The sequence below is a fragment of the Cynocephalus volans genome, chromosome 7 (genome assembly GCF_027409185.1).
Source record: "Cynocephalus volans isolate mCynVol1 chromosome 7, mCynVol1.pri, whole genome shotgun sequence".
Classification (NCBI taxonomy): Eukaryota; Metazoa; Chordata; class Mammalia; order Dermoptera; family Cynocephalidae; genus Cynocephalus; species Cynocephalus volans.
In genome coordinates this window covers 36,881,057-36,905,920 of record NC_084466.1, presented here as the reverse complement: position 1 = coordinate 36,905,920, position 24,864 = coordinate 36,881,057, and the positions used below count along the sequence as shown (strand labels likewise).

Here is a 24,864-nt window from a genome sequence, read left to right as displayed (position 1 = left end):
TCAGCTGGTCCCTAACAGAACCAGGGTTAGAACCTATCTAACTGGGCTTCTCTTTTCCACATTCCCTTCAGTACTTCAGATCCATGCCAAGAACAACTGCAAAACCCTCTCTCCTGATTTAACATAAATTCTCTCCTGTGATGTTCCCCTGTAACTGCTATTTTAGTTTTAGGAGCCTGTATAGTTCACAGCCCACTTGCAGAGAACTGAAATTTGGTACCATCGAGATCCAATGAATTTTAATGATTTCTTAGAACAAGTTCCCCACTTCATTCACTTTGTAAAATTCCAGGGACTTTAGAGGTGGGAACTGAAAAACTCTAGCAGACTTTTACAGTAGGTAAACCTTTATGGTTTGTGTATACAGCATAAGAATAATATACAAACAGGGATATTACCCTGGGATAAACCTTTGATCTTATCACTAAAACACAGCAAAGACCTTTGAAGTCTAGTGAACATCTCACTGAGGAAGGGATACAGAAAGAAAGAAAAGAAGAGTAACAGGTAGGAAAATGCTGAAAAGAAAACTTCAAAGGGTCCTACTTAACAATACTGCCAATAGTGACTCTTACTCTGTCTGATATATCGTCATGACCTTCATGACACTATCAGAGCTCCATCCTGTGTTCTCATCTGCTTATATACTAGGCATTGACTTTCTAAATACATACACAGTTTAAATTTTCCATATTTTCTTTAGGTCTGTCAATTTACAAATTTTCCTCTCTGGGATGGCTGGTGGTCAGGTAACAAATTATAATGATGAAGAGTGTAAGCTCTGGAATCAGAACTCAACCCCTTTCCCAATTCTATTTCTTAGCAGGTAGATAAACTTTTCAAGTTACATAATTTCTCTGAGCCTCAGATTACTCTTCTATAAAATGGATTCTAATAATAACGTTTACTTTACTGGATTGTTATCAGAATTAAATGAAATAATGTAACAGCTGTGAAGGGCATAGTCCAGGACTCTGTAGACTGTAAACACCTTACATTTATCACCACCATTGACATCAGCATCAAACTGTGAGCTCGGAAATGCAGTGATGCTGACACATTTTATACAGAACAGAATTTTACCTGATGTTTGATGATATTAATGTTACAAGGTGATGGGGACACAATAGCCAACCAAATGAAGAAAATGCCTTAAGAGAATTTTTTTAAGTATACTTGGAAGATAGCTCACTGTAGTCCTTTGTACATAATAAGAGCTTTAGGCAAAGCCTGGCCTTTACATTTTCAGTTTCTGTATATTGCATCCTTTTCTTTTTCTTTTATTGACTCAACTTATAAAATAATGCATCCGACCACAGTGATGATTCCAAATTAACTCACAGAAAATAAAAATGGGGGAAGAGATAAGAAAAGGTGACACAACGGCACATTTATATTTTTACTTTGGTACTTTTTTCTCCCCCAAATATGATGTAACTGCATCTCCATGGGGGGAAATAATGTATTCTTGGCGAATTCAGGCTCAACAAGAGCATGAAAGAAAAAGAAACCTCTCATGTTAATTTATGGCAGTTTATTTTACATCCATATGGGAAAGTTCATTTGGCTTGAACTTTTTTTTCAGACCCTGATGAGGCCGCTATTGATTTAGTATTCTACTAGAATACAAACCCACAAAATTCATAGCATGGAAAAAGCTAATTATGGTAATAAGAATCAAGCATGCATAATTCTATCAGAAATAGTTAGTCACCACTCTTCTTGTATTGTGACGCTTTTTTTTTTTACAACTGTTCTGTTCATTAGGAGAAAATTACCTTTTAGTGTTAAGCAGACTATAAATGCACTGTTTATATTGAAAGTGGAAAAAAGCTAATGTTTTATTTTGTGTCAAAGTGATTATTGCTATCGGTGTCACCTTACTGTATTACTCCAAATGGGTTTGCAAATGAAAGCAAAACTTTGCACGTGCTGTCACTGTCTGAGCTTCCATTGAAGAAGAGCAACCGCCTTGCTGAGTTTTGAGTAGACATTCTGGTCCAGGATCAAGTAAGTTACCAAAAGTTACCTTACTGGCCCTTACTTTCTGCAAGGGACAGGTATTTTCAAACAAGGCTCAACTATTGGGACAAAATTTATTTTATTTTTTTATGTCTCCAGAGAACAAACAAGGAACCATAGTGTAAAATGTTTTGCACAAAAGTTCAAAGGAATATGAGGGCTTCGGGGGTAGGGCAAACAGCTGAAATCATCTATTCCAAACCTCTAGCAAGTGGAGGAATCTCCAGAGATAGATGCATTCAGCAAGATGTCCACTGCCTCAAAAATAAATAAATAAATGAATAAATAAACAATTCTACTCATGAATAATCTTAACTGTTAGTTCTTTGTTGGTCTGACCAACTCTGTCACTCTTATCTGTTGGAACAAGTTCTTCTGTCTAAACATAGGTTAGGACCAGGTAGACAAAGACTAATGATGCAAAAGCAATGGAAAAGTTGAACAAATTGAACAAATGCCACCAGGGAGGAAGGGAATATTTGTGTGTCATAAAAAAATGAAAATGAAAAAAATAAAAATATGAAAAATTGTATACATTTCTATTATAGAAGAAACACAAATTAATATAATAAGTTACCATTTTCATCTGTCAGGCTGAGAAATACTTTTGAAAAGTAAATGTTGGAGTGCTGGATAAAGAGTGGGGAGTTGGGAATAGAATGTCTCAACTCATTCAATGCCAGTGAATGGTAAAGTGTTACAAGTTTTGAAATGAGTATCAAAAGCTTTAAAAATATGTATGCCTTTTGACCTCAAAGTTCCATTTCTATGAAATTACTCTAAGGAAAAATTATATACAGGGATGTTCATTAAAGCATTATTTAAATATAAAATTATAAATCATATAAATATTAATAATATTTTCTGGGACCTTGTTTAATTCAAGGGAGTTCAAGCATTTCAGATTTGATTTTGTGTAATTCAGGGAAGTTCAAGGGATTCTCAGGGTCAAGTTTGGTTTATACTGGATGTCTGTCAGCTTCTCCTAAAATTGCTTTTGTATAATTAGCCAAAGCAAGTCCAGAAATTCACAGAAGTAGGAAATCTTGGATAGCTTTTTTGGACCATCCTTTTCTGAAGAGGAACATTCATGAAGTTCTCAATCTTTCAATAGCAGCAATCCTGAACTAGCCCTCCTTCTTACTCACCAGAGCCACCGTAATTTTAAGACTCTTCATGAAGATCTCCAAAATTAGCTTCCAGTAGAACAAATGATGAAGACATTTTGCATATCACTGTTGCCTAGGTGTTGAAATCCCCTCTAACATTTTAATGTGACCTGTCCTGCAATTTTAACAGGAAACTACCACTAAAGATAATTTTATTATTACTTTAAATTGCATTAAAATTCTTAATTTTTTATGTGTTTTACTTTTCCTTTATTCATAGCTTAACTTTTCTAAAAGTTATTTAAGGAAAAATTGTTTGTGATACTACATATGTGATTTCTTCCAATCTTCCAAGCAGAAAGTAGATGCCCAATGAATAAAATGTGGGCCCAAGATGTATGGGAATATAGAGTTGTATATGACTGCATTTAGGTTAACTTAATTGACAGTTCACAAATTCAAGAGAATTTTGATTAGTCATGGTCAATGCTAGTAATTATGATGGAAGTTATGTAATGATAAAACCTTTTACAGGAAACACGACTGATCTCAAACTCAAATGAGAAAAAAATTGCTTGCTAAGTACAAAGATCACAGTGTTCTTTCATCAAGTCACCTGTATGAATGAACATGCCCACATATTACTTTAGAAGCAATGTAAATAAAATAGACCTAAAAATCAATACAAGCAAAACTGAAGGGACTGGCAAAGTGTGCTTCTATAATAGTGACTAGATTTGTAATAACCTAGGGGAGAAAAAAATAGGCATTTCTTTATAGGAGGCAGGAAACAAATATGACATGAAAGCCAGAGGCTATGCTGAGCCAGTGAAATTGCCCATTATTTAAACTGCAGGTGGTGACACTCACATAAACTGGTGTAGAGAGATACAGCCAAAGCGAGTGGTATGAGTGGGTTTAGTGTGAAATCCACTATGGGATTCTGTACTTCAAGGCAGGGCAGAGGAATACTCTGCCTTAGGAACACACAGTACTGGAAATCCTAACCTTGGAAGAAGACAACTTAAAGGCTAAGTATACTGGATCCATAATTTCAACCCTGTTTACAAGATTAGCATCTTGGCAGAAAATTTAGGTAATTACAATTCCTAATATAGAAAGAGAAGAAAAAGATGGCAGGGAAAGGAAAAGAAAAAGAAGACAAGAAGACGATGAGGAAAGCAGATGCTGTGGAAGGAGAAGACAAAGAAGGAAAAAGGAAGAAGCAGGAAAAAGTGAAGAATATGGATGGGGTGATATCCAGGAGATGAGTAAGAGGTAAGAAAAAGTGTTGACAAAATGTTGGAAATATGTAAACAGAAATTTCCAAACAAGTCTTCCTGCTTCCAGACAAAACTGGAAACCAGAGATGTTGGTCTTCATCAAGCCTCCTCTAAGCCTGTATATCAGGAGTTATAAATATTTTTTGTAAAGAGCCTTATAGTAGATGTTCTTAGCTTTTGCAACTATTCAACTCTGCTGTGTAGCATGAAAGCAGCCATAGACGATGTGTATGTTCCAATAAAACTTTATTTACACAAATAGGCAGGAGGCCAGATTTGGCAAATCAGCTACAGTGTTCCAATCTCACTGTGTTGTATTGCTTTGTCTAATACTTCCCACTAACCATTATTCCTTCACTCAGTACACTATTGTCTTCCCCACTCAATGTCCCACTGACTTCATAATTTTTACAATTATGCTGTCTATCTTCAAAACTTACCTTTCTATTTCTTCTCACTTTGAAGTTAACCTTTCTGTATCCTTCGGGTAGCAACTAGCAACCATAATAAAATTTCCCTGCTTAGAAGTTTATGAGGGCATGGCAGCTTCCTCCTATCACATCCAGATGCATCCTGAATGAACTGTGCTCTTCTCCGATTCAGTAATTAAGTCATTCTTTCTCTAATCATTCAAGAAATGAGTATATATTATGTACTTCAATCTATAAATATAATTTTAATTTTTTATTTTAACATTTATTTGTACATATTTGTGGGGTGTATTATGTTGTTTTGATTCATGCATATACTGCAAAATGATTCACTTAGAGCAGATAGCATAGTCCACAGATTTTGCCTGTTTCTATGAGAACCATTTTTGTTTGTTTTTTCATTCCACATATGAGTGAGATCATGTGGTATTTGTCTGTTTGTGCCTGACTTACTTCACTTAACTTAATGTTTTCCAATTCCATCCATGTTGCTGCAAATGATAGGATATATATATATACATATATATATGTATATATATATATGTATATATATATTTAATCGCTGAGTATTATTCCATTATGTTTCTATCGCAGTGGGTTTTTTTTAATTATCTTCATCCATCTGTTGGAATGGAATGGACAAATGTAATTTCTAAAATATAGTTCTTGACCTGAGGTGACTAATCATGTGCAGTGATTAGTAACATGTTCACTCCCCTCCCATATCCCCTCCCCCATCAAGTCATTACAAAGCCATTAGTAAACTCAGTAGAGAGGAATCAATCTAGAAAGGGGAGATTAGAACTAGGAAAGACTAATAGAAAAGATATTTGAGGACCAAAGACTTGAGGAGCTAGCAGTATTTCTCCCCAGAGGAGTTTCATTTCTGGGTGGGCTATTAGGACATGTTGGGTAGTGGGCACCAAAGAAGCTCTGGCTCAACAAGAGAGAAGTAGAGAAAACCAACTTACCAGCCAAAACACTGTTGTTACTCTTTCTTCTTTGCTAAGGTCATATAATTTTGCAAAGAACTTCCAGATAAAAATGGCTCATGGCTGCCATTCCTTAATACAAGCAAATAAGATTAAAGAGTCTGCTTATAGCTATGGCAGGTAATACTATGTTAGATTAATCTTTCCAGCAGGATCAACTAGAAAATCTGAATAAAATATAAGAACATCTGTTTGAAGGCAGAAAATGGCTATCACGACAGCAAGGGCAGCCATGGAGGTACACACTTCGACATCCCTTCAAGAGACAACGACCTGTAAAGATTGCAGTTAGCTAACAGCCTCCAAATGCCACACTTCAGAATCTATTGAGACACTCATGCTGAGGCCACATACTCCCCTAGGCTGTCCCTGGCCAACGTGGAACTCTCTAACCAGCATACTTTACTCTGCAGCTCCTTATCAGTCTAGCTGAATCTATCTCAAAGCTGCAGTGGCCTGAGACTCTTCCTACCCACTCTCCTTCTTTCCTCCTATTTTCTCATAGGTATCAGATCTGTATCACAGTCTCTCTCTGCCTACTCAAGCTCTCTCTCCCCTCTTTTTTTCACAAGCCTTTCCTCAATGAATCTCTCGCTCTTCAAATTTTGTCTTGGAATCAGCTTCTACTGAGAGTAGTCAAAAAATATGTAATAAAACTTCACAGTAATATGAGGTTATTGGATTGGACTATTCACCATTCGGCTGGTGGAGGGCCTATCCTAAGCAGTGTGTGAGTCCCTGGCACAAGATAGTAAGTAGTCCAATTGCTCAAGAATTCACCTGTAGTGATCTGGAAAAAAAAGGTACCAGTGGTGAGCAATATCCTTGCCAGTGTGATGATTTGGGCATTTGAGAGATATTGGGAAATAAGATATATGAGGACAGTGGAGTTGTCTTCTTATTAGACAGTTGCACTGATACTCTGAAGAGAGATAATAAGAAACTCGGAGTGTTTAACAGTAAACCAACAGGGCTAAGTTTGAGGCCAGAGGGGGCCACATTTTGATAGTTTACAGTGAGCTATTATCTCCTAGAATAAAAGAGTAGAAACAGCTGAGAAGCAAACTCAGAATCTCGTATTCACGATTGAGGTACTCCAGAGATGTTTAAGTGCTCAGGCAAGGGAAGTCTGTTAAGCTAAAGTCAGGGCACTGTTGGGGAAAACGTGAGACCTGACAGATGGTATGAAGATATCTAGGGGGATGCCCCTGAGGAGGGTGGCTCTACAGACTCCCATGAATCCTTAGAGACTGCAGAGCTAGACAACCCCACTCTTTTAAGATCCAGCACTTCTCACCATGGAGAAAAAGCCTGCAGAGATGTCTCCCCTACAAGGCAAGAGGAAGTCCCTCAGAACCTTCCAGTGCCTCCTCTCCAGGTGGTCAGGATAACAACTACAGTTAAATCTCATCATAACTCAGGATGAGATCATGCTGGGCCTGATAAGAGAGAAGAGATTAAACTCTGAAGGAAGCTGGAGGTATTTGCTAGCATGTACTGGCAGGAGCCAAGGGAAGCCCTTGGATTGGACATTGAGGGTACTTGGGAGCCAGAACATAAGACTGGGTAAGCAAGAACTCATTACATTGTGGTCACTTTCTTGGGATACAGGATTTAACACACTGGCAAGGAGTTAACACCCTAACTCTAGGAGCTGAGGCATTTTCTCTACTAGAGTGGCTCTTATAAATCTGGAGAAAGAGGTGACACACAGTGAACTAAGTTGAAATTCCAGAGTTACTATGGCAGATAGTAGAGAAAGAAGTAAAGAGGCTGAGTAAATTGAGCCTGGTGGAATAAATGTATAATATGAGGTCAGAAGAGGATTGTGTTCCACAGAAGTACTCAAAGTACACACAATTCACCAAGACCAAAAGGAATGTGCTGTGAGAAAGACACCAGCATCGCTAAAAAGGTCCTTAGTGGCTCTTCTTGGGAGGTTTGTATATGTCCAGAAATGTAACCATTTTCTCCAGTTTCTCAAATTTGTTGGTGTATAGTTGTCCATAACAGTCTCTAATGATTCTTTGTATTTCTATGCTATCAGTTGTAATGTCTCCTTTTTCATTTTGATTTTTATTATTTATGTCTTCTCTCTTTTTTCAGTTAGCCTAGCTAACAGTTTCTCTATTTATTTATGTTCTCAAAAAAACCCAACTTTTGTTTTGTTGATCTTTTGTGCTTTTTTTTTTTTTTTTTGGTCTCTATTTTATTTAGTTCTTCTCTGATCTTAACTATTTCTTTCCATCTACTAATATTGGAGTAAGATTGTTCTTGTTTTTCAAGTTCTTTGAGGTGTAATGTTAGGTGGTTTATTTGGAGTCTTTCTATTCTTTTGATGTAAGCAGTTTATTACAATAAACTTCCTTCTTAGTACTGCTTTTGCAGTATACCATAAATTTTGGTATGATGTGTCTTTGTTTTCATTTGTTTCAAGAAATTTTTTTATTTCCTTTTTAATTTCTTCTTGGACCCATAGATAATTCAGTAGCATTTTGTTTAATTTCTGTGTATTTGTTTAGTTTCTACAGTTCCTCTTATTATTGATTTCTATTTTTAATCCATTGTGGTTTGAAAAGATATTTTAAATGATTTCAATTTTTCAAAATATGTTGAGACTTGATTTGTGACCTAACATGTGGTCTATCCTGGAGAATGTTCCATGTGCTGATGAGAATAACGTATAATTTGTAGCTGTTGGATGAAATAATCTGTAAATGTCTGCCAAATATGATTGATCTAAAGTATAGTTTAAATCCTATGTTCCTCTTTTGATTTGTTGCTTAGAGATCTGTCCAGTGCTGAGAGAGGGGCGTTCAGGTTCCCAACTATTATTGTATTCAGGTCTGTTTCTCCCTTTAGGTCTAATAAATGCTGAAAAATCATTTTAAAAATCAGCATCTATACATGATAAAAATTCTTATAAGATTAAAAATAGAAGGAAGCTTTCTTACTGTGATAAAGGATATGATATAATTCCTCCGAGATTAGAAATGAAACAAGAATCACATATACTTTATATTGCCTCTTTTCAACACTGTAAAAAAAAAAATCATAGCTGGTGAATTAATTCAGGAAAAATATAATAAAATATATAAGGATTGGAAAGGAAAAGAATAAAACTGCTATCTGCAAATGGTATTACTGTATACGTTCATATTCCAATGTTCTCAGATAAACTATTAGAACTAAAAAGTGAATTTAACATGGTCACTTTTATATCCACTGATAGAAGATCAATATAAAAATGTTTAAAAGTGTATAAAGACATAAAAGAAAAATAAAAATATTAATAATTAACAATTTGAAAATGAAATGTTAAAACTCAATCCATTTTCAATACCAATCAAAACATAAAATATCCAGGAGTAAATTTAACAAAAAACGTGCATGAGCTTGAGCTTGAGATAAAAATTTACAAAAACTTATTAAAGAAGTTTAAGACCTCAATTCATGAGGAAATATAGCAAGTTCATAAACAGAAGACTCAATATGGTAAATTCGGTATTCCTCAAATTGATCTATAGATACAGTGCAATCCTAATCAGAATCTCAGCAGTTTTGTTTTGGAAATTTACAAGGTAATTTTAAAATTTATACGGAAATACAAAAGATCAAATGTAGTCAAAGCAATCTTAAAAAAGAACTAAGTTTTAGACTTACTACATAATACACTTATAAAACTATGATAATTAAGAGAGTAAGATAAAAAAAGAAACCAAAGGAAGACAATAAGAAATTCAGATTCACACAAATACAAATCATCTGATTTGTAACAAAATCACACTACAGTGAACTGGAGAAATAATAGTCTTTATAATAGTAAAGTAAAATAGTGCTAGGTCATTTAGACATCTACACGGAAAAAAAAATCACTCTTGACTCAGCGCTTTTCACAAAGCTTTTAAAAGAAAACATACAGGAATATTTTAACGGCCTTGGGTAGTTAAAGATTTCTTAAACAGGGTGCAAAAAATAATAAAATAAGGGAATGATTGATATGTTAGACAGAATTAAAAAGAAAAGGTTAAAGATAATTCACAAAATGAAGGAGTGAACTTGCAATGAATTTATCCAGCAAAGGACTTGTACTCAGAAATCCTGAAACCCAATAAGAAAAAGATAAATAACACAATAGAGAAATGGGCAAGAGACCTACACAGGTGCATCAGAAGAGAGAAACTACAAAGGGCCAATAAACATATGAGAAGTGTTCAAGCTCATTAGTCATCAGTAAAATAAACATTAGCCATCATTCAATTATAATAATATACCACTACATACTCACCACAATAGCTAAAATTAAGAAAATTGACAATACTAGGTGTGGGCAAGGATGTAGAGTAATTAGAACTGCTTGTCAGAGTCTAAACACTTTGAAAAACTATCTGTCAATATTATTAAAATTGATCATAGATATACTCTATGTTCAGCAATTTCACTCTGGGTATAGTAACTGAAATAAATGCATTTCAAAAGAAATGCAATAACAAAAATTAGAAACAACTCAAATATCGTCAACAAGAGAATCCAAAATCAATTCTGGTAAATTCATCCAGTAAAATACTATAGAACAAACAAAATAAAAAACAAAAAAGGCTACTGCTAAAAATAACAACATGGATGAATCTCACAAATACATTATTGGGTTTTTAAAAGAAAAAAGCCAGAAATCAAAGACTGCACATTGTGTTTTCATATTTAATTTTAATGTTTACAAAAACATCAAAAACAGGCAAAACTTACTGAGTTCAAAATTATGAGAATGCTTGCAATTGGGCAGGTAGGGGGTTCTGTAAGGAAGAGATAAGATGGCTGCTTCTGGAGTGATGGTAATGTTCAATTTTTTTTTTTTAATCTTGTAGATGTTACATATTTACAGCATGAAATTCATCATGCCATGTACACTTCCAAGTTGTGCATTTTTCTGTGTGGATGCTACAGTAAAAATCGTAAAAAATTTTACTCTGGTAAACAAGAAATACCCTTTAGTTGCCCTTTAAAAATAGCAGCCAGTCATACCTGAGATTCTGATTTCAAGTTTTTGCCCAGACTCACATTAACCAACCTCCAAAATGACACTTTCTTAGTAAAGTGTAGCCACATTCCACAGGAGGCTAAGAAATGGTATTTGAATCAAACACTTTGCTTTGCAATGTAACCACCAGCTTGTATAAACATAACAAAATGCTTCCTACCATGTGAACTTTGGGAATGTTTCACCAAGCAAAATGGCTGCAGTTTTCTATAAATAGAAGAGTTTTTTCTGAATGAAATTTGGGTTTAATAAGATTTTTCAACATAAGCTGTACATATGAATGTGTACTTTCTCCTTTCCTTGCGTTTACAGCATGAAATAAGTTATAGACCAATTTTATGTAGCTATTTTATATGCAAATAAGAGATTATTTTTGCATGTTTTCAGTTTTATAGGAGACAGGCAAGAGAATTTCAAATAATGCAGTTTTCCACCCTAGTCATAGAACTGACTTTTCTATTTAGTTCATTCTGCTTTCTGTGGGCATCTTTATCTCTTGACAGCTGATGGAAAATATTTAAATATTAAAGGTTGAAGAAGTCAATACAATTTATAAATAATTTTATTATTTCAAAGTGAACCATGCTCATTTTGGCTTTTTTTGAGCATGAGTTGAAGTGGCCATTTGAACTTTTTCCTCCAGTCGAAAGCAAGAAGTGTCTTCCATATGGATAAATTGCCAGATGCCCGGCTCCCCACATGAGCAGATGTGAAAACACTTCTGTGGTGATTTGAAGTCAGGTCCATGGTGGAACCCACATCTGTCCTCACAGGATGGGGATGATAAATCATTTATTGACTGGCGTTAATGGCCACTAAAGGAGTTAAGAGGACTCAGATGAACTGACTACAGATCCTAGAACTGTAGCTTTGTTTTTGGCAAGATGGACAGATTTGGAAGGACCCATAGGCCTGACAGAGCTAATACAGAGAGCATGCTCTTGATCCTATGATACTCCAGCAGGGACAAAATCTGTCTTGGCTAGTGGCACACCGAAGGAGCCAACAACCATTAGGCAGAGGCTCAAGTAAGCAGGTGGGTTTTGTCCATTAATGGCCTACAGTGGACAAGGCAGAGATGGGGGTGCAGGAGAGAGCACAGGCAGACAGAGGGCAGAGGTTCAGGCAGGCCGTCTAGATGGATGTGGGATGGCAGCAGGAAGCAGGAATTAGAATTCAGCAAGACTCCTGTCCTGAGATGATTGAACAAAGGCAGTACCCAAAATCAAGAGCAAATGAAGTTCTAAACAGGACTTGTTCACCAAGATGGAGCAAAATCTGCTTAATAGAATGATGGTGAAAGGCCAGAGCAGAGCCACCAGCACTTCTTATTATGTGCTACTTACTCAAGGCTCTTCAAATCCCCCCTGAACAGTACCACATCTGATGGTGGGGAGATGGCCAGGAGGATTGCTAGAAGAGCCCAGCTATAAATTCTGGGGGATGCTGTAACAGGAAGCCAGACAGGATGTGTAGAGGGAGGGAGTACGGAGGGATTGGAAAAGAACATGTCTTGGGACTGGCTGATTGGCTCACTTGGTTAGAACATGGTGTGGCAACATTAGGGGCAAGGGTTTGGATCCCTGTACTGGCCAGCTGCCAACAACAACAACAACAATAACAAAAAACAGGCCTTGATTAGACTTGATGTCCTCATCTGGAAAATAGAAAACAATATCAACTCCTAGGGATGTTGAAAAGATTAAACGTCAGTGGCTAGCACATAGTTAGAACTCCAAGAATGTGAGTGAACCAGTGAATCTTTCAGCTACTCATGAAAATATTACAGTGGCCAAGGACATTCTCTAAACTTGGGAGATTTTCGACAGGTTATGAACACTATAGCAATAACAATTGCTAATGTTCATTGAGTACTTATTATGGGCCAGTCACTGTCTTAAATCTTTACACATATTATCCCATTCACTCCTCTCAACCCTAGGAGGTGTGTAATAGTATCAATTTCATTTTACACATATGGAAACCAAATAACAAAAAAAAGTTAAGTGATTTGCCCAAGGTTACACATTAGTTAGTGGCAGTATCAGGATGAACACAGGTTTAGAAGCCCATACTAATAGTTTAATTACACATAATGCCATACTTCCTCCATGGAAAGAAAAAAAAATAGAGAAAGCCACATAAGAGCAAGAATTGGCCCATTCAGTACCTAGTTAGAACGTCAGTGGTAGACCACAATGAGACACATAGATAAAGTAGTCAAACTGTGGCAGCACATTTTTTATATGTTTCTGGTAATCATTTCCCTAACTATGCTCCTGGCATAGAGCTCAACAAGCACAGCCATGGCAGGAGCAGGGATTTTATGGCCAAAGAGTTTTATTACCCAGTGTGAGCAATGGTAGTGTATGGCCAGCATTATTTCTGGGTCGTGGTCCTCCGTGGTGCACAGATAACAAGTGGTAGCTGCCTCATTTTCTCTCTGATCTGTAAATTCTAGGATGGCAGAATTTCACATATTAGAATGTCATATAATCCATCCACAGAAACTTTAAATATCAACTTATGCCCGCAGGGATCTGGAAGATTTGATGTGGTTTCCAAAGGCATCTACATGAAAAGATCTTTGATGATAATTCATCAAAAATAAGAGAAAAATGAAAGAAAAACAAGCAGCAGCAACACTCGTGATATATACATAGTATATATAATAGAATTTGATGTAATTCTTTTTAGTTTTACATAAGTAATAAATATTCATTTTAGATAAATTAGAACATTTTTAAATCACCTAAGATATTACCAGAGATGATTATAAGACTTTATTATTTAGCCTTCAAGACTGTTGTCCTAGTCATTTAACTTTAAGTAAAAATAAGAATATTTATCATATGGTACAGCCTACTAAGTAACTGCCTTTCTCATTTAGCAATATTGTTAATATCTTCTCATGTCCCATATGGAACTATATTTTTAATGACTGTTTTTATTTTGTTGTATGGATACCCACAACATATTTTATCAGTCCTCTATTGCTACATATCTAGGTTATTTCCAATTCTCCTTATTTATTTGTAAGAATGTGTATTACATTTAGCATATTAACATTTATCCTGTTATATAGAAATATTGCTATCCAGTTCCTAGTTAGCCTTTCAACTTTATTGTGGATGTGCATTCCGAAATTTGTTTTTGATTTTTACGAAGTAGAATTGATTGAATATTTTAATTGTGAAATCTGCCTTTGGTGCCATACTGAGAAAGCTTTTCAAGAACACCCCCCACGCCAGAATTATATAAATATTTGTGAACATTTTCCTCCAACTTTTGAAAGCTTCATTTTTTTTTTTGGATTTGATATGTTTTTGAAAGAGTATACTAATCTTGGCAAATCACATATCAAAATCTGCCAGATAGCATATTTTCTAAAAGAATACTGTGATGAATTTTCTTTGAAAGAGAAAAAGGCCCTTGTATAGTACAAAAACTCGAGATAGAACACATTGGAGTTTCTTCTGTAAAATGAAGGGTTTGGATTACATGTCTCTAGAGGTTGATACAATTGTATTACATAAAGACATAGAAATATTATCTCTGGTGTGAACTCCAGGCTGGATTACCTGTGGCTAGAAAGCATATCCATTCCTTCATCCAGTTATAAGGACTGGCTTCAAGTCATCCATTCTCTTTCCAGTGTGTTAGAAGTGCCCAGGTGTATTAGAAGACACTGCACCTGCCCCTCAGCTTATTCTAATTCTGAATTGACCATCTCCATGGCTTCATGTATTTCTTCAGAGGATACAAGCGATATTTTTATATCAGAGAGTACACTGGTCAAAAGAGAAAATAAATGCCATGGCTGCTATTCCTAATAATAATAATACTACATTTCCAAAAATCTCTGTAATTTTACTACAGAGATTTTTTAAATAGGAGCGATGAAATCTGACATGTAATGTGCAAATTGCAAAGCCTTAAGATTCTACATGTCTTTTCTTTGATTTCATTCTAGAACAATTTTTTGAGCTCCTACAATGCCTCCACAATTAAACATTAATAACTTTAAAATCTATGCATTATTCCATAGCCACCTTTAACATGTCAGTCAACGATATCACTAACTTTCCAGTTTAAGGTATTTTTCCCCTTGGAAGAATCTGTTCATTGCAGTAGTTAACAACCACTCGGTTAGCAAAGAGCCCTAAGACAAGAAAGGAGACAAGTTAATGGTGTAACAAATCAGTCGTTAAGCTAAATGGTCAGTTTGCACAGTAGAGTATTATTGCTTTATTGAACCCAACTTAAAGATTTACAGCAGTTACATTTTATTCCAGGTACGGGATGCACAAATGAAATACAGAGGGGTGCAGTTTTGTTTTATGCTGCTTTCATTAAGAACCCAATTGCATGGCAAAATCAGTTAGTATATATCTCGTTCCATGTGACAGCCAATTTTCCACTGAGATTGGAAACTCTTGGAGCTCTTTAATCCTTGATCTCACTTTGAGAGTACAGGGGGTGGGAGTTATAGCATGCTTTTAAATTGTTTAAAGTAAAGCATCAGTGGAAACAAGCACTTATCCCTGGCTTCTGAACGATGGAACTTCTCTGGATGGAAAGTGCATTGCCTTGACTCCAAATCTGCTTTGATGATGAACTCCATCTGGGACATATTTACTAGCCCAGCAAACTAAGTTACTTTTTTCCCCCCTAGTGAATTTCTTTTCAGAGAAAATATGTTGTATTATAATGATATCTGTCACCAAAATAAACTGTGACACAATCAATTTGGCCATCTACACGCCAAAGCTGATCTCACCATGATTCATTTAAGGAATATGATTTTTTGTGGGGTTTTTTGTTTGTTTCTTTGTTTTTGCATCTGTGCTATATGCTAAGCACTTTCAGGCCTTCATCTATATATATAGCAGGTAACAGTCCTCATGGGTTTAAGTGCTCCAAAGGAAGGAAAATATGCTCAAGAGAGTGGTTGGGTGGAAAGCAACTGCTAATATAAGGAGTGGAAACTGTTATTTGGAGGAATAGAAAATCAATCAATCAAGAACCCTGTAAGTAAAAGGAATGATAGATAAGTATTTCACTGAACATATCTAAAACACCCTTTCATACACTTTCAAAGTTTTGTCTGCTGATTTTTAGTTTCTCTTAGCAAACCTTTTTTTCAGTTCAGAACAGAAGAGCTTCAGCAAAAGATTAAAGCTTAGAGTTTTAGGATAATGTGTGCTTAAGACACCTGCTCAGTGCCCAGCACTCTGTACAGAATACTTTTTATAGCCCTAACAACAACTAGAAACATTACAATAGCTGGGGTTTGGAAATAATTGCTTGGTTCATATCTATAAAAAACTATTAAATCAATCCTACAGAGGATAATGCATTTTGTTATGTTTTATAGGCATAAGGATAGAAGCTATCCAGATTACAGACTAATTCCAAACCTCAGCTTAACATCATTTAATATATTTATGTTTTAAAACCACAAGTTGCAAAACCACAAACAAACTGAATTTCTTTAGTGGGACTAAAATACCACAAGATAAACTGTTAGACCTTGTTTGTGAGCGTATGTGTTAGTGTGTGCATGTGTGTGTGTGCATGTGTGAGTGCATGTGTGTGCATGTGAGTGTGTGTGTATTATGTGTAATGGCACCTGACAATCTTCAGTTTCCAGACTGGTTACTCACAAGATAGCAACAAAGAACAAAATAGTTTTAGAAAGCCTGTTTTCAAAAGTACACATAGTATTTGAAACATTGTAAAAATAAATTCTTTCAATATTGAATTATTTCATTTTCATATTATGGTTAACAAAGTAAACTTTTATTGGCCAACATAAAGACTATGTAAAATTTAATGAGATCATATGTAGTGTAGATTATATGGCATATTTGCATGAATGTAAATGACAGTGTTTAAAGATCTTTTTGTTCCTTGCTCCAGTGGCACTTTTCCCAAATACATTGACAATATTCCTATACTAATTATCCATTGATAAAAACAGGTACAACTAAACAAAACCCATTGTTCTTTGCCCTTATGGAACTCATTGAAAGTTAAATGAGAACTTTTGGCCATAAGGCCATAATTTTCCTGGCCTTGGCAGAGGAAGGGAGGTGGATCAGTCAGGGTCTTACACAGGTCGGGGGGTGGGGCTGGGGGTGGGGGGTGGCGATTAAGGGAGACCAACAAGGAGTCATGAAGAAACCTGCAGCCAGCAACAGCAGGAACAATTTCCACCAAGCTTGAAAGGGCAAGAAGAGTGCATTCGTTTTCTATTTCTGCTGGAAAAACTTGTCACAAATTTGGCTGCTTAAGACAGTAGAATGTTTTTCTCTACAGTTCTGGAGGTGAGAAGTCCAAAGTGAGTTTTATGGGGCTAAAACTAAGGTTTCTTCTGGGGTTCTCTTCCACTAGATGCATGTAAGGAAAATAGAAACAGTTTAATCAGGCTCCCTCACCTCCTATCAGGCAGGACATGATTCAGCACATTTCAGCATGTTCACTGTGAACAGCTTATGTAAGAGTAGTGTAACTGTGCATGTGTGCTTATGTAATCTTTGGCTTATTGCCACTCTTGTGTACTGAGAATATAAAAGCCAACGGCTCTGAACTGCTGGCTGGCAGAGCTCACGTCTGGAATAAAGTATGTCTATTGTGCTTAAAGCTGCCAGAATCTTTTTCCAACTACCTGACTCACGACCTGCACGGGATGGGGCAGAGGGATCTGTGATTCAGCCTGACAAGACACAGGAGAGAATCCACTTCCTGGCCTTTTCCAGCATCTAAAGCTGCATTCCTTGCATTCCTAGGCTCATGGTTCCTTCCTTCATCTTCAAAGCCAGCAGTGGAGCATTTTCTCTCTCTAACTCTGCTTACATCAAATTACTTTTTTCTCGTCTATGTGTAATCAAATGCCCCCCAGCTCCCATGTTTTAGGATAGGATACTCGTAATGACTTATAGGACGTACCTAGATAATTTAGGATAAACTCTTCATCGTAAAATCCTTAGCTTAATAACATTTGCAAAAACCTCGTGTCCATATAAGGTAATATTCATGGGTTTCAGGGATTAGAGTGTTGATATGGTTAGAGACCATTATTCAGCCTAGCACAGGGAGGCAGCTGGAGCTGTTACTGGAGCCCAGGGAGACCTGCAGCAGTAGGAAAAGGCTGTTGCACAGGAGACATGGTCTACGGTAATAGAACACAGCCACTACCAAGAGATAGCTAACCAAGAGTGAGTCTGGGAGATTAGTACCCCAGCATCTCTCTTCTTCTACCTGGGCCTCCCGTCAGTCAAACCCAATGGGAAACTAGAGAGCAAAGAAGGCCAGAAAATGCAGTCCATAAAGGTCAGCCTGCTAGAGCACAGAGGAGGGTAGAGAAGGCTAAAGAATAGATCTCAAAAATCAAATGGAGAATATCTGGCAAAGATGTGTACCAGAAGGCAGCTGACAATAGTTCTGAGTCCATGTGTAGGAATGAGGACACCAGCAAGAGGCTAGGGAGATATGGACCTGGTTTCTCGTGAGACTTAGGCAGTGGTGGTACTTTCAGTCTTTATCTAGACTCTGGTTGGAAGGGCCCCACTGTGGTTATGATTCTCTGTATAAGAAGTTTAACTATAATCAACTTGGAAAAAATAAAAATCAAGAGCTTTGGAACTCTACTGGTCTTTTGTTGCCTATAGGCCAAATCATTTCTGTTACATCTGTTTTGTTCTGGTGGAGTTTTAAATCATATTTCTTCACTCTTCTATCCTAAAAGTTTTTTATTAAGTTCTAATATAGAGTTCTAATATGGAGTTGAGGTAAGGCAGGCTGTGGGATTCCTACTACCTGTAACAAACTGCAATGATTATTATTTTCTTTCTTTTTTAAAATTTTATGCATTCTTGTTAAACATTTACGTTGTTTCAACTTTTTTTTAAATTGAAGCTTAATTGACTATACATATTTTGGGGGTACAGCATTGACTATCAGTATTTTCAAAATGTTAATGTTTAATTTATTACGTACCTTTTTATCATAGCATTTTTATTCTTTGGGCTTTGCTCAGGGAGTTGGTACCCTTACTCTGGGTCTTTATATTGTGGCCACTGAAATACAAACTACCAAGGTCAATTATCCTCAGAGCTCTTGGGAGCACAGACTGAATTCTATATGGAGATCTTAGCATACAGATGGCACTAATTTAGTCCTTGCTATAGACACATTGATTCCTGGCCTTAAAGTCAGTGGAACCAAGTTTTACTTTCTCTAAGTCCATCTCCCTCAAATTTAGATTAAGTATCTACAGAAAAAATAGGAGGCTGTAAATACTATGTTGACTTTTAGCATAACATTAATTCAAACCAAGGAGAGAGACACTGGGTCATACCCACAAAATTAAAACCAGGACATTCTTCCATTTCTTTGTAAACTGCAAACCACTAGTTTAAAAACCAGGCTAAAGTTCCAAAACCTTGGAAAGAGTCTTGCAGGGTTAAAGCCTGGTTGAATTCCATAGGTACTCAGTGAATTATTTCCTTACCTCCAAAGTATTTTTCCAGTCTCTAGGATGACCCCTTATGGTGGGATCTAGATTGAACTCACTCCTCTGAATTCAGGCTGCTTCATTGGGGCTTTTTAAGCCATGGTAGTCTGGTCCATATCTCCCTAGCCTCTTGCTGGTGTCCTCATTCCTACACATGGACTCAGAACTATTGTCAGCTGCCTTTTGGTACACATCTTTGCCAGATATTCTCCATTTGATTTTTGAGATCTATTCTTTAGCCTTCTCTACCCTCCTCTGTGCTCTAGCAGGCTGACCTTTATGGACTGCATTTTCTGGCCTTCTTTGCTCTCTAGTTTCCCATTGGGTTTGACTGACGGGAGGCCCAGGTAGAAGAAGAGAGATGCTGGGGTACTAATCTCCCAGACTCACTCTTGGTTAGCTATCTCTTGGTAGTGGCTGTGTTCTATTACCGTAGACCATGTCTCCTGTGCAACAGCCTTTTCCTACTGCTGCAGGTCTCCCTGGGCTCCAGTAACAGCTCCAGCTGCCTCCCTGTGCTAGGCTGAATAATGGTCTCTAACCATATCAACACTCTAATCCCTGAAACCCATGAATATTACCTTATATGGACACGAGGTTTTTGCAAATGTTATTAAGCTAAGGATTTTACGATGAAGAGTTTATCCTAAATTATCTAGGTACGTCCTATAAGTCATTACGAGTATCCTATCCTAAAACATGGGAGCTGGGGGGCATTTGATTACACATAGACGAGAAAAAAGTAATTTGATGTAAGCAGAGTTAGAGAGAGAAAATGCTCCACTGCTGGCTTTGAAGATGAAGGAAGGAACCATGAGCCTAGGAATGCAAGGAATGCAGCTTTAGATGCTGGAAAAGGCCAGGAAGTGGATTCTCTCCTGTGTCTTGTCAGGCTGAATCACAGATCCCTCTGCCCCATCCTGTGCAGGTCGTGAGTCAGGTAGTTGGAAAAAGATTCTGGCAGCTTTAAGCACAATAGACATACTTTATTCCAGACGTGAGCTCTGCCAGCCAGCAGTTCAGAGCCGTTGGCTTTTATATTCTCAGTACACAAGAGTGGCAATAAGCCAAAGATTACATAAGCACACATGCACAGTTACACTACTCTTATATAAGCTGTTCACAGTGAACATGCTGAAATGTGCTGAATCATGTCCTGCCTGATAGGAGGTGAGGGAGCCTGATTAAACTGTTTCTATTTTCCTTACATGCATCTAGTGGAAGAGAACCCCAGAAGACACCTTAGTTTTAGCCCCATAAAACTCACTTTGGACTTCTCACCTCCAGAACTGTAGAGAAAAATATTCTACTGTCTTAAGCAGCCAAATTTGTGACAAGTTTTTCCAGTAGAAATAGGAAACGAATGCACTCTTCTTGCCCTTTCAAGCCTGGTGGATATTGTTCCTGCTGTTGCTGGCTGCAGGTTTCTTCACGACTCCTTGTTGGTCTCCCTTAATAAGCTCCTGCTTGTATTGCCCACCACCCTCATGTTCAGATGGGAGGAACTAGAAGTTAATTACCAGTGGCTTTCGATCTTAGAGAAGATGAAGAACCAGTTGAATATTCAAAAACTGAAAATAAGAAAGCTGGAAGGAAGTGAAAAAATATTAAGCCAGAGATTTGGCAGGTGGAAGAAGATGTATCTGGGTAGCCTGAAACCACACCAAATGCAGACGGAACTACCCTATTTATAAAAGGAAAAGAAGCAAACCACATTTTTAACAACAAAAAGATTTTGTTGTTAAGTCCTTAGATGTTAGATTCCTAGATGCCTCATTCCATTATCCTCAATATTCCCAGTTTTATAACCAGAATATCTCAGCTCTTCTTCTAAATGCTGTAATGCCACTCCAAAGACAGGCAACTTTTGAGTCCCCCTTCACTCCTCCTTGAGACACCATGTGTTGATGACTTTTTGATCTAAGCCTGAACCTGAATTCAAAGACTTGAATGGCAATGTATTCCAAGATACTATCTTTGATCAAACATTTGCAATTGATGAAAAAGAGAAATCCTTAGATGAAGAAATGATCTTTATATACTTGTTTCTTGCCAATCTTGGGCTACTGGCTATCATTGGATTTAATCTCCTCCTAGAATCTGGAAAGCAAAAGAGACCCAGAAGGAAAGAAAAATGTATTCGTCAAACCAGAATTATGCTGACTTGAGTTGATTCTTTATAAAACTTTGGGTGAGATTAGTAAATCTTCCCCCAGAAGTTTTCCCAGAAAAATAGGCACAGAAGAGATCAAAGGAATCTGATAGACAAATAGTTCCTTGGACAATTTAGTCTTTACTTAAGGCCCCAGTATGATTTGGTTTAAGGAGAATCAGCACAGAGGAGCCATATCAGCATAGAAGGCAACTGCACCTGATGCACAGACTGAGCAATCAGAGTCAATGGTAATGATATTGCTGAAAATGCATCACACTAACTTCTCTGTAGTTGCAAATTTGCTTTTTTAAAACCACTGTAATCGATGTGTGTATCTGTAAAGTGTGTAAGCAGTTGGCTTCATCAGAATCATTGTTGTACTACTTGAAGCACACCTTTAGGATACTAAATACAGTGCCTGGTGTTTCTGCCTATTGACAATTTCTGATATCATCTCTCCCAAAACACAATATATATGTGCCCAACAGTAGATTTCATGCCTACAACTATGTGCAAGAAAACAATTTGCATCTTCCTCTGAATAGCTTCAAATCCATACTGAGGGCATGGACTAGCCTTTAGTTGTGGGGTCGTGGTTGCTTTACAATTAGTATTCTAAAGGTACAAATGGGTGGCTGCTTTTTAGCAGTAGAAATTGTTGTTGTCTTTTCTTGCTCTTTACTTTAACATGCCCATTGAGAAATCTTCCAAGGGTTCAACGAATTTGGGGATCTTTCTATCAAGAAAGTTCTGAGGAATGAAAATTTCTTCTGACTTTGGTATAAAAACCTGATCTTTATTTCATAACAAAAAGAAAGTGGTACCAAAAGAAGCACACTGGAGACAAACTTTTGGTTAAGTGGAAAACAATGACTTAGGTAAGAAACATTTATAAAAGGTTCACAATTAAACATCAATGAATGAACTTTAAGTTTCAGAAAATATTTGTTAGTTTTCATAAATTTCATATTATTCTAATACATAATATACATATTTAATATATTATTAAATATATAAATTATATATTATAGCATTTATTGCAGAAAATAAATAATCAGGTAATTTCCCTGGGGAGAAAAATGCCTCAGGGACACACACTCAAATCAAAAACTACTCTTTCCCTTCCCCCAACCTCCCACAAGTAGGACACCAGGACACTGACAGACAGGAACAAGTGCCTCCCCAAGAAGTCACCTTAAAGATTTTTGGCCCAAACATTTTGAGTTTATGTGCTTAACTTCACTTCCTCTACAGATTTCCATTCAAACAGCTAAAGTAAGAAAATAATCAGCAACCATCACTGGGAATTAAGCAAGAGTGCCATCCACATGCCAGAAGTTTTAAGGAATTTTCATAAGGTATAATGCAGATTAAACCAGACTGAGGCAAAGATTTACCAAACTACAACCACTAGAGATGATGAAAAATCCTGTGCAAGGAGTAGATGAAAGAATCTCCCAACGTAACTGATTCAGTCCTCTTCTCCATCCTTGCAACTCAGACAAAAGGGGAAGAGGGTTATAAGATCACAGAAGGAAGTAATAATTGTCATGCTAAAGCCTTAGGAAGTGGCCAAATTCCAGAATCCACACAGATTTAGCTGAAGCATTCCTGACTTCTACCTGGCATGAGCAAAAAAAAAAAAAACTGAGCAAGGAGTGAGCATTACTGTTCCTAAGAGGGGTGCGTGTGCCTGTCGACAAAGCCAGTTACCTTTGAGAGGGTGAGGAAGGACCCTCAGCCAGTGAGAACTACAGAGGAACTCTGCCTTCACAGGCAATCTCATTGTTCTGACAAAATACTAAGGGATTTAAATGTTTACCCAAAAATATCATCAGGCTAAATGTATGACAGCTTTCATCATTTTGGTTTATTCCTGAGTGGATTGTTTTTAAATTTCTTTGACAATTCCTATTTCATTTCCCTGTTCTTTCATATAAGACTTCTTATATGCATATTAGATGTATATACATCATGTCTCTTTTCTTTAATTTTCGTGTGTTATTTCTATGAATTTTGTGAAAATTTTTGAGTTTATCTTCTAATAAAGCAATTTGATTTTTATAGAATGCAATCTACCTTTCACTCTTGTTCTTTTAAATTATACAAACACAATAAGAAACCTTTCCTGTTCTTATATTGCTTCCTTTTTATGACATCAGCTATTGCTTTAGGAGAACAACATCCTCTTAAATCTCATTGAGAAAATAAAGTGTTAAATTTTTTATATCTGTATTCACAAATGATCATTTATCCAAATTTTATCAGACAGATCCCCATGTTTTAAAATATAAAATCTGCATTTTGCCTGTTGGTTTTCATATTCATCAGAAGGAGACTATAAATGAAAATGGAAAATGAGATAAACTGATTGTTACTTTTCATAATACAGATTCATTAGTCTGCTCTTTTGTTGGTATATAAAAATGAAAAGAAATAAACAAAATATGTACCTCAAAACTTGGAAAGATAGAATAAACTTAAGAAAACTGGAATGATGTTATTAATAAAGATGAAAATTGAGCTAAAGTAATTAGAAAACAGGAGTTCAGTAAAACCAATTAACCAAAGAGCCATTACTTTGAAGCAAACAAAGAATAAAATAGATACAATCTTGGTAAGGCTAAATGAGCAAAAGTGGTAAAACAGAAATATGTAAGCAGAATTATATTTGATTTTGTTTTTGAAATAAAATGATGTAAATTTTATGTCAGTATCTCTAAAAATAAAGAATCTTTTAGAAAACTATGAATCAGCAAAACTGACTAATCAAACAGGTAGTGATTCAGAATAGTCCAATAATCATGGAAAACATTTAAAATATTGTCAATGAAATACCATCTCCCACACCTCTATGCATCTAAGCTGGATATTTTAATTGTTTGATGACCTGACCATTCCTGCAGTATTTAAACTGTTCTGGAGCATAGAAAAACCAAACAAAATTTAAAAGATTGTTCCTGTATTTCTTTACTTGACTAACTAAACCTGCCACCGAGAACGTGCTACCAAAAACTGACAAACCAACCATGAAACAAAACTATAGAGAAAACCTATTTGTAAATACATATTGAATATTGCCAAATAAAATATAAACAAAATGATTCCAGCAGCAAAGTAGGTATATTGATTTATAAATAGTTTTATTGTTAGTTGAAAAAGTATACATTCTCTTTGTAAAACCCACACAACTCAGGAAAGGCAAAAATCACTTGAATTTCCATTACCAAGACATAACCACTATTAACATTTGGATAAACATTCCTCCATTTTCTCTCTAGATATACATGTACATATGGTTAAATATAAACAACTT

General features: G+C 36.3%; 1 pseudogene; it reads left to right on the top strand.

Annotated features, from left to right (window-relative positions):
- Positions 1–4,303: 4,303 nt before the first annotated feature.
- LOC134381613 (translocon-associated protein subunit alpha-like) lies at positions 4,304–21,566 on the top strand (annotated as a pseudogene).
- Positions 21,567–24,864: the final 3,298 nt, after the last annotated feature.